Here is a 12355-nt window from a genome sequence, read left to right on the forward strand (position 1 = left end):
GCTGCCCGGACAACTACGTTAAGGTAAGGCACTTAGTACTGAGATGCTGCCTGGACAACTATGTTAAGCTAAGACACATAGTGCTTTTTTTTGCGGGGTCTCTGTATAATGCATATATGGGGGTTTGCATTTTCGATTTGTTCAACACAACTATGACGTATGCTGACGTCATTCAGACTGCGAAGACACTTAGTACTTTTGAATCTGGGTATATTACACACACAACTGGAGCGAAGTACCTTTTAACTGTCATGAAGAGTGGATTGTGAAGAGTTGAGATATTCCACGACTGCAATCTCACAGAGTTGAAGGACTATCCCACAGGGAGGGCCCATTGACCAAAGGGACTTATTTCAGCAATTCCCAGACAAACACAGTTTTGATGGTGACAGCGGACGATAGTCTGGAGATATCTCAGGCAAATTAAGGAAGTCTCGACAACAAGAAAGTGCAGAGGCTGGATACGCAGAAAGTGATTAAGTGGAACATAGAAAAACCAAAGGTGGTGATGGACAGAGCGTTGACAATACAAACACTCACCCCCAGTCAACTGATCTGGCTTGGCAGTTCGGGCTGGACTGTTCCCATGAGGCACAGGGTCAGACTGATTTGCATATGGCCATGTCTGAACTGGGGTGGCGGAGTGAGCTAAAGAACGGTGATGGATTAAACCAAGATCAGTTGACTGGGGGTGAGTGTTTGTATTGTCAACGCTCCGTCCATCACCACCTTTGTTTTGTTTTTTTATTAAGTGGAACATGTCATCGAGCTTTTTTCCCCTGAAAAAACAGGCATTGGTTATCAATGAGGGGAGGTGTAATAATTGTAATAAAAATATCTCAAAATGTAAGTGCTCCTGGCTGCAGACGCCGCACCACCTTCCCCAGCCTCTCCGAAATCTGCAGCGCGTTATTAATGACACCCTAATCTAAAGTCTGCACGAGAGCAGGCTGGACCGCAGCGGCAGATATCAGGTGTAATCTGGAGGGCAGAGATTCTATTGCTGGGCTTTTATCCCTTCACGGTCGATAAAACAAATGGCACTCGGGGGAGCGCGAGCTGCGCAGAGTGATCCCCGAGTTCACGCTCGGTTCAATCAGTCAAGGGGTTTGTCTTTGAGGGCGAACACCCATGATATCATGACCATTCGATGTTTGGCCTCTCTGCAGAGCATACATACTAATTGCCATATGTGCGCGGAGGAAAACTTTTTGCGGGGTGGGGGTGGATGGAGTGGGGGCTGGAGGCACATAAACACCTGGTTTCCCTACAGCCTCATATAGAGACAAAAAACCAAAAACAAACGCGTTGTAATGGTAAAGCGATGTATTCAAATATGTAGGAATGTTGTCTTCCATAGGGGGAAACACATTGCAGTTGAAATGGTATACGGTGAATAAACACGCGATGTAACAGCAATTGCGATGTAGAAACGGCGTGGTAAAAGCACGCGTTGTAACTGTTTGCTATGTAGGATCATACATCCCCCTGCCACAGACCAGGAGCGGCAAAAAATGCTGGTGGAACTGATGCACCAAGGCGGACAGGCCCAAGGGGTGCGCTGTGGATCTGCTGTCTTAAAGTGCTGGCGAGCCGAGCCTGCCTTCTTGCCAAAGAGTAAAGAGCCATTGAAGGGCATGTCCTTAATGAATGAATGAAGGGAGTCTTTTATCGCGCAACTTAGCCCAAGGGCATCAAGGCGCCAATGCAGGTCATCTAATATGTAATCCACTGGTGTAAGCTATTACAGGTACACTTCAGAGAAGAGCCAAGTTTTTAATGCTTTGCGGATTTAACATCCCTGGAGAAGCCGTTGATCTCATCCGGGCATGTGTCCCGAGTGTTCCCTGGTGCCAATTGCCTGACCAAGACAGTCTGTAGAATCAAACTTACAACAAATCATGAATTTGTGCCACGTTCTGGCTTTCCTGAATGGCTTAAATAAGGATGGGGCGTAAGTCATCCGGTAGAGCATGCAGGACCAGAATGATTCCCAAAGGGCATGAGTAGAGTGGTCCAGTAGGCAACTGGAATTGACAGGTCGTAAGGCCAGGCTGGTTCAGGAGAACATATGCTTCCCAAAAGGTTTAAGGTGCTTCGATTCTCTATCTGGTGTAGTAGTAGAGAAGGCGCTGGTGTTGACCTTGCTCGTGGATGACTGCACCACCAGATATTGCGTTAGATAGTCTGGATAGCCTGGGGCAGGGTGGTGACACAGTGCTACCTGCCTGTTCATTGGGAGTCCAGAACAAGGCTTTACTCATTTTCCAAGTGGGATGTCTGTGAGGGCCTCGTTGAAAGGTAGTATGGGCTCAGTGTTAGTTTGTCCAGGTTGGAAGACTTCAGTGAGGAAAGTTGGTTTTCACCTCCATCATGGTCAATTGAAGGTCACATGACTACTGTGAAGAAGGCACTTTTTTGAGGAGCAGGCAGAGATAGAGCGATAAGCCCAGTGTCTGGTGAAGTATACAGGCCACTGGCATCTTGCAACTCATCATAGCACTTTTCATCAGTAAAGGGTTCAGGAAATTTGCACTCTTCATCATAATGGGTATTACCGGACTGTGCCAACTGATTGTGGATGACCTGGCTTTCTTGAGACAAGGGTAATGGATCAGAGTCCTATAGGTTGCCAGAAGGCTGTGGCTCACTGGGATCAGGGCGTGGTCTCAGTCGTGGTCAAATTGGTGTCAGCTCAGAGCCAACAAGCATAATTGGCTGTGCTTCTTTATCCACTGTCATCATTAGTGTTGATGCTCCAGGGTCCTATATGGGTTGTGGCACCAAGACCAACGTCAGTACCAAAGCTGGTGTAGAACCACCTGCAGAATTCCAGGTGGAACGTCCCGGGGCACACCAAAGGGAGTTGGCAGCATGCCAGGCGCAGCATAGCTTGTCATCGCTGAGGCACCGAGAAAGTGGGGTTGCCCCAGCTTGGGAATCAGAATCCGCTCTGAAGGAAATTGAGTTTGGGAGTGAGTTTGAGAGGCACTTTAGAACTCACGCCTGCTCAAGAGTTTGAGAGTGGTGAGAAGGAGTTGAGTTCCACTCGGGCTTATGCCCCTTTTTATTTTTAACAGAGGATTTCAACTGCAATTAAGTTCTGCCACAGGAGCGACTTCGCAAGCGGGAACAGGACCTTCCATTCAACTTTGACTGGTCACAGCGTGGACTCTTCTGGTACTGGCCGATGTACAACTTCACATCACGGTCCTGAATGGCCTTCAGATTCATCAAGGAGCAGTCGGAACCAGTCTTAGAGTTGTGTTTTGATCCCAAGCACCATGGACAAATATGGTGGGGATCCGTCAGATATTTGCTGCAACAGCCCCTAGAAAGTTAAAACTCTGTGGTTTTAGTAGGTGAGATTCCCTTGCACATTGGTGTTTAAAGTATTTTGATTTAGGAAATGGTCTTCTAAAGAGAAGGGGTAGCTCCAGGTCAGCGTCTAGTGGCATGGAATGAAAGGAACTAACACCAATGCGCATCGGTGTCACTTATATGCAGCTCCACGCATCAGTTCCAGAGCGGAATGATGTCAGTGCTGAGCTGCAAAAACGCCACCCACTGACACGCAGGTGTACTGCTAATTTTCCTGATGCAGTCTAATCCCATGGCAATATTCAGAAGATGAGGATTCTGTAATTCTAAATATCCATCTGAAGTGAAACATGTGAGTCTTCTTTATAAGGACAAGGGTTGATGTTGTTACAGTGCTTATAGCATACACAGGTTTTGAGAGTGTTTGTAGCTGGTGTTTCTTTAAGCAGCTCCTTTTTTCGAATATTTGTACACAATCATAAATAGCATATCCTGCATCAAATATGAATCATTTAACTTTAGCTGGGGGAGGACCCAGGAGAAAGTAATTGAAATCAATATGTTCATTAATTGTGGACATGTGCTACTTCAGTCACAAGGCTGGAATGTGCTAGCCAATGTTGCCACAGTTTACCTACACTGTATGTGGTAACAGTTACAGGTGTACATGTATTAAACCGGGGTTCTGGACAATTAGAAAAGGAGCCTTGGAAAGAGATCTGCGATGTGTACATCAGTATCAACTGACCATAGGGCTATACCTTCAGGATGTAACATGGCTAAATTAGAATTACCATACTGGATAATATCATTTAATTCGGAATCAATAATGTTTTTCTTTCTTTGGAAACTGCGTCAAATTGACTTTTGGAATTGAAGGTGTATTTAAATCTCTAGTGGTTTCAAAACCCAGACAAGTTGTCTGCTGATGGCTTAGTTTAGAAAAATAATTTCTTTAGGAATCATGCGTGCTCCAAATAAGGGTTCTTTGCCTCGATTTTACAAAACGTTTGTACTCCAAGTACTTTTCTCACCAATATTTTCTTCCCAATACTTATAGCCTTGTACAGCAAGACTTTCAACAAATCTATGGAAATAAATCAATGTTTGATTGGTAATGAGGTTCTTTTGAGTCCTTTCTGCCTTTTGTGTATAGTAGACGGCTGATGGGTTTAACCACTCAGCACTGTTAAAATAAGGAGATTTGTTTTGGATATTTGAAAGGCTATACGCGTGAAACCCCACAATGCTCCTATTGAATATAATTCTACCTTTCTTGGAGAGTACTGCTTCTGTGTATGTAGTTCTGGCTGAAGTGATTAAAACAATTAATTTCTTTAAGACTGTTAGCATTTAAATAATGGTCTTTATTGTCTGATTTAGTATGCGCTTGTAAATCTTTTAACATTCTTATGACAGTTTTACTGTCCAATTGATCTGTAAAGGAACCAGGTATTATTATATCAGCTTTAAAACCTTTAAAATTTAAGAGAGTGGTAACAGCTGTAGGTCTAATGATCCGATAGGGATTCTTTTCCCAAATTACACAGGTCAGAACAGGATATGAGGTGATGTTTATAGCAAGATGTTCCTGAAGTGCTTGGAGAGAAGAAGAATTCAGTTGCAATTCCTCAACCACAAAGAACGGTACAGTTTTATCAGGAATGTATTGTCCATTTCTTAACAGCATAATCAATATGATTATCCACATTTAGAGGAAAACATTCCTGTAGCAATCCAGAAGTAGGTTCACAGTAGTAAAAGATACTTGTAAAAAAAACGGGCAAACAGCAAGCCAGAAGTAATGCTGAGCAACTGTTGAGCGCATTCGTATGCCGCCTAATTCAATGAATCATTTTCGTAAAGTGTTAATTCTTGAATTGCCAATATTTCAACATATGTTGCATCAGGGGGCAGTCCATAATGTACTACAGCAGCAGTTGCGACGGATGGTATTATTGAAATTTCAGCATCAGGTTCCTCCATGGAATCTGGCACATAGTGTAGAGCTGGAGACACACCAGGCTCTACAGTCGCCAGATCAAAACTCAACATTGCAGCATGACTGTTCACCTCTAGGGGCAGTTCCTTCATAGTCGAGAACGGCTGTGAGGTTCTACTCCAAAGGCGCTTTGAAGTTGAGGGGGCCTTCTGCTGAGCAGACCTGGCCATATAATGATTTTTAATGTGATCAATGGACACATTTCTATTCTTCTTTAAATTACAGTTTGTGTGCCTTCTACTCCAAGAACTGAGGTTAGCGATCTGCAAGATGGCCGAAACATGCCTTTATTGGGAACCTTTTTTTTACTTGCTCTCACATCTTTGAGAGCAACCCGTCAGCAACTTTGTAAACCATATCTTTGCCAGTGGTGGAATGCTTTAAATTTGATGCCATGGAGGATCCTGATAGTGTAATTTTAATATTCTAATCTGACCCAACTACTGCTGTAGTATATTAGGAAGTGTCCCCTGATCTATAGATACCCCAATTTTAGGCCCATTATTTTGCTTCTAGCGCCAGCTACAATTCTGGAAAAGTTATTCAATGCACAATATTCTGAATTTCTCAGAGCACAATCTTTTTCATCCTTTTCAAACTGATTTTAGACCTTGGCATTCTACTCTCCTGGAAGCTTTTGGAAACTATAAAATTCATGTTAGACAGAGGAAACAACGCAATGTTAATGCTTTTAGATATGCCACCTTCATTCAACACAGTAGCCCACTAAATCCTTCCACAAAGCCTAGCTGATATTGGAATACAAGGCTTGGTTTCAATCTTTTCTAGAAAATAGGAATCAGTTTGTGATTATGGGTGCTTTTACATCTACTGCAAAATCACTCATATATGGCATCCCTCAGGGTGTGTCTCTAAGCCCTGCCCTGTTTAATATATACATGCCCGCCCTCTTTGGAGCTGATCAAATGATTTGTGATCTACATTATCTCATTTGCTGATGATACATAAGGGATCTTGTCACTCCATAGGAACTCTTCTAACTCAGAGTCACATTCTAAGAACGGTCTCTCTCAAGTAATCAATTGGATGAATTGTAATCACTTAAAGGGAAATTCTGAGAAAACGGAAATCGTCCGCTTGGAAATGAGTACCTCTTCTTACAAAGCTTTACCACAACGCCGCAGTTTCTCTTCATGCACACCCTTGGCATCCTCCTTGATTCTCGCAATTTTCCCACAGATGCTAGGGCTCCGTTTTTTCTTTTATGGAAAAGAAATCAACAAGCAAGTCACAGTGAGGGCAAGAATGATCCCAGGAATGCCATGGTCAGTACCGAACATTAGCGATGTGGATCTATTAGGGCCTCACAGGAGCATGGGTAAGGGGGAGGAATACTGTTGTATAACCTTGGATTCTAAGGGAGAAACAAGGAATACTGTACGTGAGACAAATCAATAAGGCAGTTATTAAGTGGCAGACAGTCTTTCTGAGCATCTTCAGAACCAGTTCTGGAATCATGTTTCTGGTGGTGACATCAACAACAGCAAGGGTCCCAGTGAACAAAACGGACTCACGCAAACTTAGAATTAAAAGGCAGAGAAAGGGTGGAATTTGGAGACTGAATGAGTGATCAACACCAGTGGTAAGGAGGCTACACTTTGGGCACGGTTATTGGTTATCAAAACCTGGTAAGATGCCAAGCTTCTCTGTATTTCATAATAGGTCATTCATGAATGCAATGATTTTATAATGGTAAGAGATTTCCTTTTGGTACTTGGCTAGGTTTAACAATGTTATTGTAAGCAGAATTTTGACTTGAAGGCTCTATCCAGAAAATTCTTGAATGCTTACTGTGATTCCTCTAACCTCAATAGATTATAAATAAGGCTCCCTGTTTTCTGTTTTTACGGATTTGCGCAGATAAATACAGACAGAAACACTGTTTTCTACCAACAGCCGAGCTGATGAACACCATGGAAATTTAAAAAACAGGATGAAATTTCTTTAACCCGTTCCGTGCTGCCGTCGGCCATTGGCCGACGGGAGCACTACCTGGCTAGTGCTGCCGTCGGCCAATGGCCGATGGAGCCCCACCCACCCTTTAGAACGCCTGCACCGCGGCGGAAAAATCGTTGCGGTTAAGGCGTTAAATAATGGGATATGTCAACATACATTTGTGGTATAATGCTAATATTTTGTGGATGCATGGTTACGTAATATTTGGCAGCTTAAATAGCTAAATCACGACAGACATCAAAGTTTGAGTGTGTGTCTATCAGTTAATTAAATATGGAAATGTACAGTTTTACAACTTCATTTACATAAAACACAAACTAAATATGTATAAGTACAAATAAATGTACAAAAAATAAATATGGATAAATACAGACAGAAATGGTAAAGAAATAAATACCATAAAACCGGGAGCCCTAATTATAAATAACACATTGGGAAATGAGTTACAGACGTTATTTAGCAAGTTTCGCTAAAATAACATATGTATTAGTGACAAAGTGTCAAATATCAGTTGCATATATTAATTGCTAATCAGTATACATGGAATAAACCTGGCATCCAGGTACGGAATTGGCATGTTTCTTAAAAGCCACTGGCCTTTGGTCATTCAGCCAACACACTTATTACACATTTCACCTAACTCTTCAAGCAGAACATGACACACGAAGAGGTGACATTTTTGCTCCACCAAAGACAGCCATGTGTTTCAAACATATATGAAGCAATACCCTTTGCCTGTTAGCAAGTGCATTCTTTTCCACCATTGAACCGATGTGCTCCAGAAAGACTGGTCTACATAACACTGCTTCACACAGCCATGACTCAAAAAGCCTGCAAAAATGGGGGTCTATGGTAGGCTACTCAGCTGGGTTACAATACAGCATGATTTATGGACACAATACTCAGCTAGAGGGAAAAGGACAAAAACAATGGGGGCTGCGGATAGGCCCGTCAACCATATTTAAAAGGACTGGGACAAGTCTGTGCTGAACAAGAAGCTAAAGGATACTGCAACCACAGTACCTTGTTATGGTACTTATTTTTAAAACCCCAATACATAACAGGAGATGATAGAATTGTGCACAACGCATTCAACTCCTTAAATAAAGCTTAAGCGGCTCAACGTTTTTGAGTGACAGAAAAGCAAGGCCTTCAAATAGAAAGGACAGAGTAAAGTACCTCAGTCCAGCTGTGAGCAGGCAGACAGTCTTGTATTTCTTAGTATCTTCAGACAAGTAATGCAATATTTCTGGGGTGAGTGCTGACAACGAGAGTTAGGTAGGAGTGAATACAGTCAATGAATCTAGACATGAGATTGAAAACAGGGGGTCAAGCGGTAAACACAATCAAATGACAAAAAATTAGCACTACAATGGCTAATTTGAGGCACGATCTTTGGCACTGTATTCGGCTGACTGGGGTCTCAAATTGTGGTAGAACCACCAGTCTAAACCGTGGTAAATGGTTGTTTGCTACTGGAATCTCTAGAAGGAATATGCTGCTTTAGACTAGAAATGTAGCAGCATTTGTTAACTTCTGTAAACACATTACAGAGCGACCACAATAACAAAAAGCAAATGAACACAACAAAAACGTAACAGGGCACAACAAAACAATTTGCAACCCACCAACCACAGTATACCTCCACAACACAATGTAATGATTCAGCACAAAAGCATCAACATAACAAAACACAACAACACCATCATAAAGGAATTCAACACAAGAAAATAAAAATAAAAACTCTAGTCACACATTATCACCTCCACAAACCTTCTTTCATAATGCAATGCGAAAAGGCATTTGCACCAAACACTTCCTTAGCTTACTACCAAGGACATGAAATAACACTAGTCAAAATGAATTGTGATCCCGCCCATTGGGTCAAAAGGATCTACGCTGTGGAAGCTGCAAAAAACAAGGTGATAGACCTTACTATTATAGGATATTATTAAGGCTCCCCGTTTTCCGTTTTTACAGATTTTTACAGATAAATACAGACAGAAGACGATGTATTTTCTGTCTGCATTTATATTTAAAAGTAGATAAATACAGAAAATTGTGCTGTTTTTAAGTGACTGTGCTGATTTTCATGATATAGCCCAACAGCTGAGCAGACGGACAGCATGGAAAATTAAAAATCTGGATGAAATTTCTTTAAATAACGGCATGTGTCAATATACATTTGTGGTGTAATGCTAGTATTTACCAGTGGATGTATTATGATGTTATATTTGGCAGCTTAAATAGCAAAAACACGGCAGACATCAAAGTATGAGTGTGCGTCTATCAGTTAAATAAATATTTAAATATACAGTATTACACCTTCATTTACACGCAAAACACATAGTACAAGTTGTCAGGTTTTACTCTTCTCTAAAGTAACTGCAACAAACCCATGATGCCAGGCTTTCCCAATCTGTAAAACAAGAACTGCCGCACTTGCCTGACCCAAAAAAAACAGCATCATATCAGGATTCCATAAAAGAAGGTGAACAGCAGATACAAATCGACAACTCCTAAAGTTTTTTTTCAGTGGATTTTTATTTTTAAGCGAACCTACAATAGATTCTTCAAGCTTGTTCAATAATTTATTTAAAACCCTTGCAATTGCAAAGGGCACACTTTTCGTATGCAAAATTCTTACAAAAACCATAAATCTTTAAATACAAAATAAAGACATAAAATACATAAATTAGAAAAATTTAGCAAAATGTGAGCATATGCAATTAAATAAATAAAAGAAGCAGATCTTTCCCGGTGCTGCCTTGAAAACCCAATCAGAAAAATTAAAGCTTGAACCAATTTATTAGAGAACCCCATGAACCAAAGCAAAGTAGAAATACTTTTGGGATCCAGTTTTTCACATCCACAAGATAGTTTTTTGGCTTAAGAGATCAAGTCTGAGACGTGTACACATCCTGCATATCAAAGGTGTAAGCCCCAACAGCGATAAGTTACACATTATTGTAGTGAGTTTGAAAATAACACATTTTCATAACAATAGAAAGTTCAAAATCATCACCACAATATGTTTTCTTTCCTAGCTTTGCATAAAAGTCATTTTAATTGTAGGGTCATACAATGCACCCAAAAACTGATGTTTTGCCAAATGCACCTAAGAACCATGCTATATGGCTTTAAATATTAGACACAAATATCCCTGAAACATGGCTAGATGGAAAGTAAGTGGCAAAATGTGTGTCTTTGAGAAACTTATAATGGAGTGAGGTAACAAAGGAAGCTGAGGTAGGCCTTGGAAAATAAAGTTTCACGGGTCCTGCATTGTTAGAAAATAAGGCTTGGAGAGCGACTCATTCCAAAACCTGGATATATATGAGCTCAAATGCTTCTGGGTGCTGTAGAGAAACTTAACTGCTGTGCTGTTATATACGTTAATGTTAGAGTCTGGAATACTCCTGAGAGATCATACTTTAAAAAAAAAGTCAACATGCAGACTGCCTGTTTACAAATGTACCTCTAATGCAGAATCAAACCCTTTCCTCCCAGTCAACACATTCAAGTTCACAATGGCAGCTCACATTTTATAACACAATGATTGGGGGGATCCTATATGGAGTGGCTCAGATCAAAAAGTCTGACAGGACTGATTGTGCGAAATGTCTATCCCGACGGACCTTACTGTCAAGGCAATAGTACTTTGTGAACATATGCACTGATGCTCAAGTAGCAGCCTGACAAATATTCAGGACAGGCACTCAGCGTGTCAGCACAGTAGTAACAGATTTGGTTTGAGTGGAATGAACCCTCAATCCTTCAGTTGGCCATTTATTAGCTAAGGCATAGCAGATTTTAGTACAGAGGATTATTCAGCTAGAGATAGTCTTTTTCTGCATTGCCTTAATTTCCTTTCCTCAGAGAAGCCCACAAATAGCTGATCGTCCATTCGAGGGTCCCTGGTACAATAAATGTAGACACTGAGGGCTCTCCTGGGATTGAAATGATGCAGCCTTTCCTCTTGTTTCAAGGAGTGAGGTGGACAAAGAAGGTAGAAAGGTTGATAGCCTGACCAACATGAAGGGGTGTCACTACGTTTAGCAGGAATGCAGCTTGAGTTCTCAAGACCAGTTTGTCTAGAATTTTTTTTTGCATACGATGGTGGGATCGAAAGTGCCTGCAGCTCACCCAAGTGACGAGCGGACGTTATCATAACTAAAAAAGAAATTTTTTAGGGTTAAAAGACAAAGTGGGCAATTGTTTGTGGGCTCAGAAGGGGTGGACATTAAAAAAAGCGAGGGCCCAATTCAAGTCCCACTGTAGCATCACAAAGAGCTTCTGCTGGAACATATCCTGTAAACCTTTAAGAACCCTTATCACAAAAGATGAATTGGACGATTAAGGCTAATCCTGTGTCTGTAAAAAAGCTGAAAGAGATTATAAATATCCTTTAACAGTGTCCAGTGCAAGGTCTTGCTGGGTCAAAGTAATAACAAATAAAAAAAAGTCAGTTTGGTATGTAATGGGTCCATCCAGCCGTTGCAAAACCAAACAATAAAGTTTTCACTGTGGGCCGGAACACGTCAATTTTGCGAAATGGCAGCTGGATGCCAAGATGACATCAACAACTTTAGTTGGGAGATCAAGTTAAATCAGCTGCCACCATTCAATCTCCGTGCATTAAGGTGCAGATTGCGGAGACCCAGATAGAGGACCCGCCCTTGCACAGAAGATCCTTCTGAAGTGGCTGCTTGTTTGGAGGACATATGCTTATGCCTCAGGAATTCCAGGTATCACAGTTCCCTGGTCCAAACTAGGGACACTAGGATGGCTTGGGCCTTGTTCTTCCTGATCTTTTTCAGAACTCGAGCCAAGAGAGTCAGGGGTAGAAACGCATACAGGAGTCCTGAGCTCAACTCTAAGCATAATATGTATCAGAGAGAGAGACTTCCTGGGAACTCCAGGACGTAAAAAGTGTAGACACTGCACATTCTTGGTGGTGGCAAAAAGATCTGGCCACTTCTGTACACCTACTTCTGGATGCAGTTGCCATTCATGATCCCCTAAGCAGCAGTAGCTGAGTTTTTCTCCCCTGGT

This window comes from Lissotriton helveticus, chromosome 12, assembly GCF_964261635.1.
Source record: "Lissotriton helveticus chromosome 12, aLisHel1.1, whole genome shotgun sequence".
NCBI lineage: Eukaryota > Metazoa > Chordata > Amphibia > Caudata > Salamandridae > Lissotriton > Lissotriton helveticus.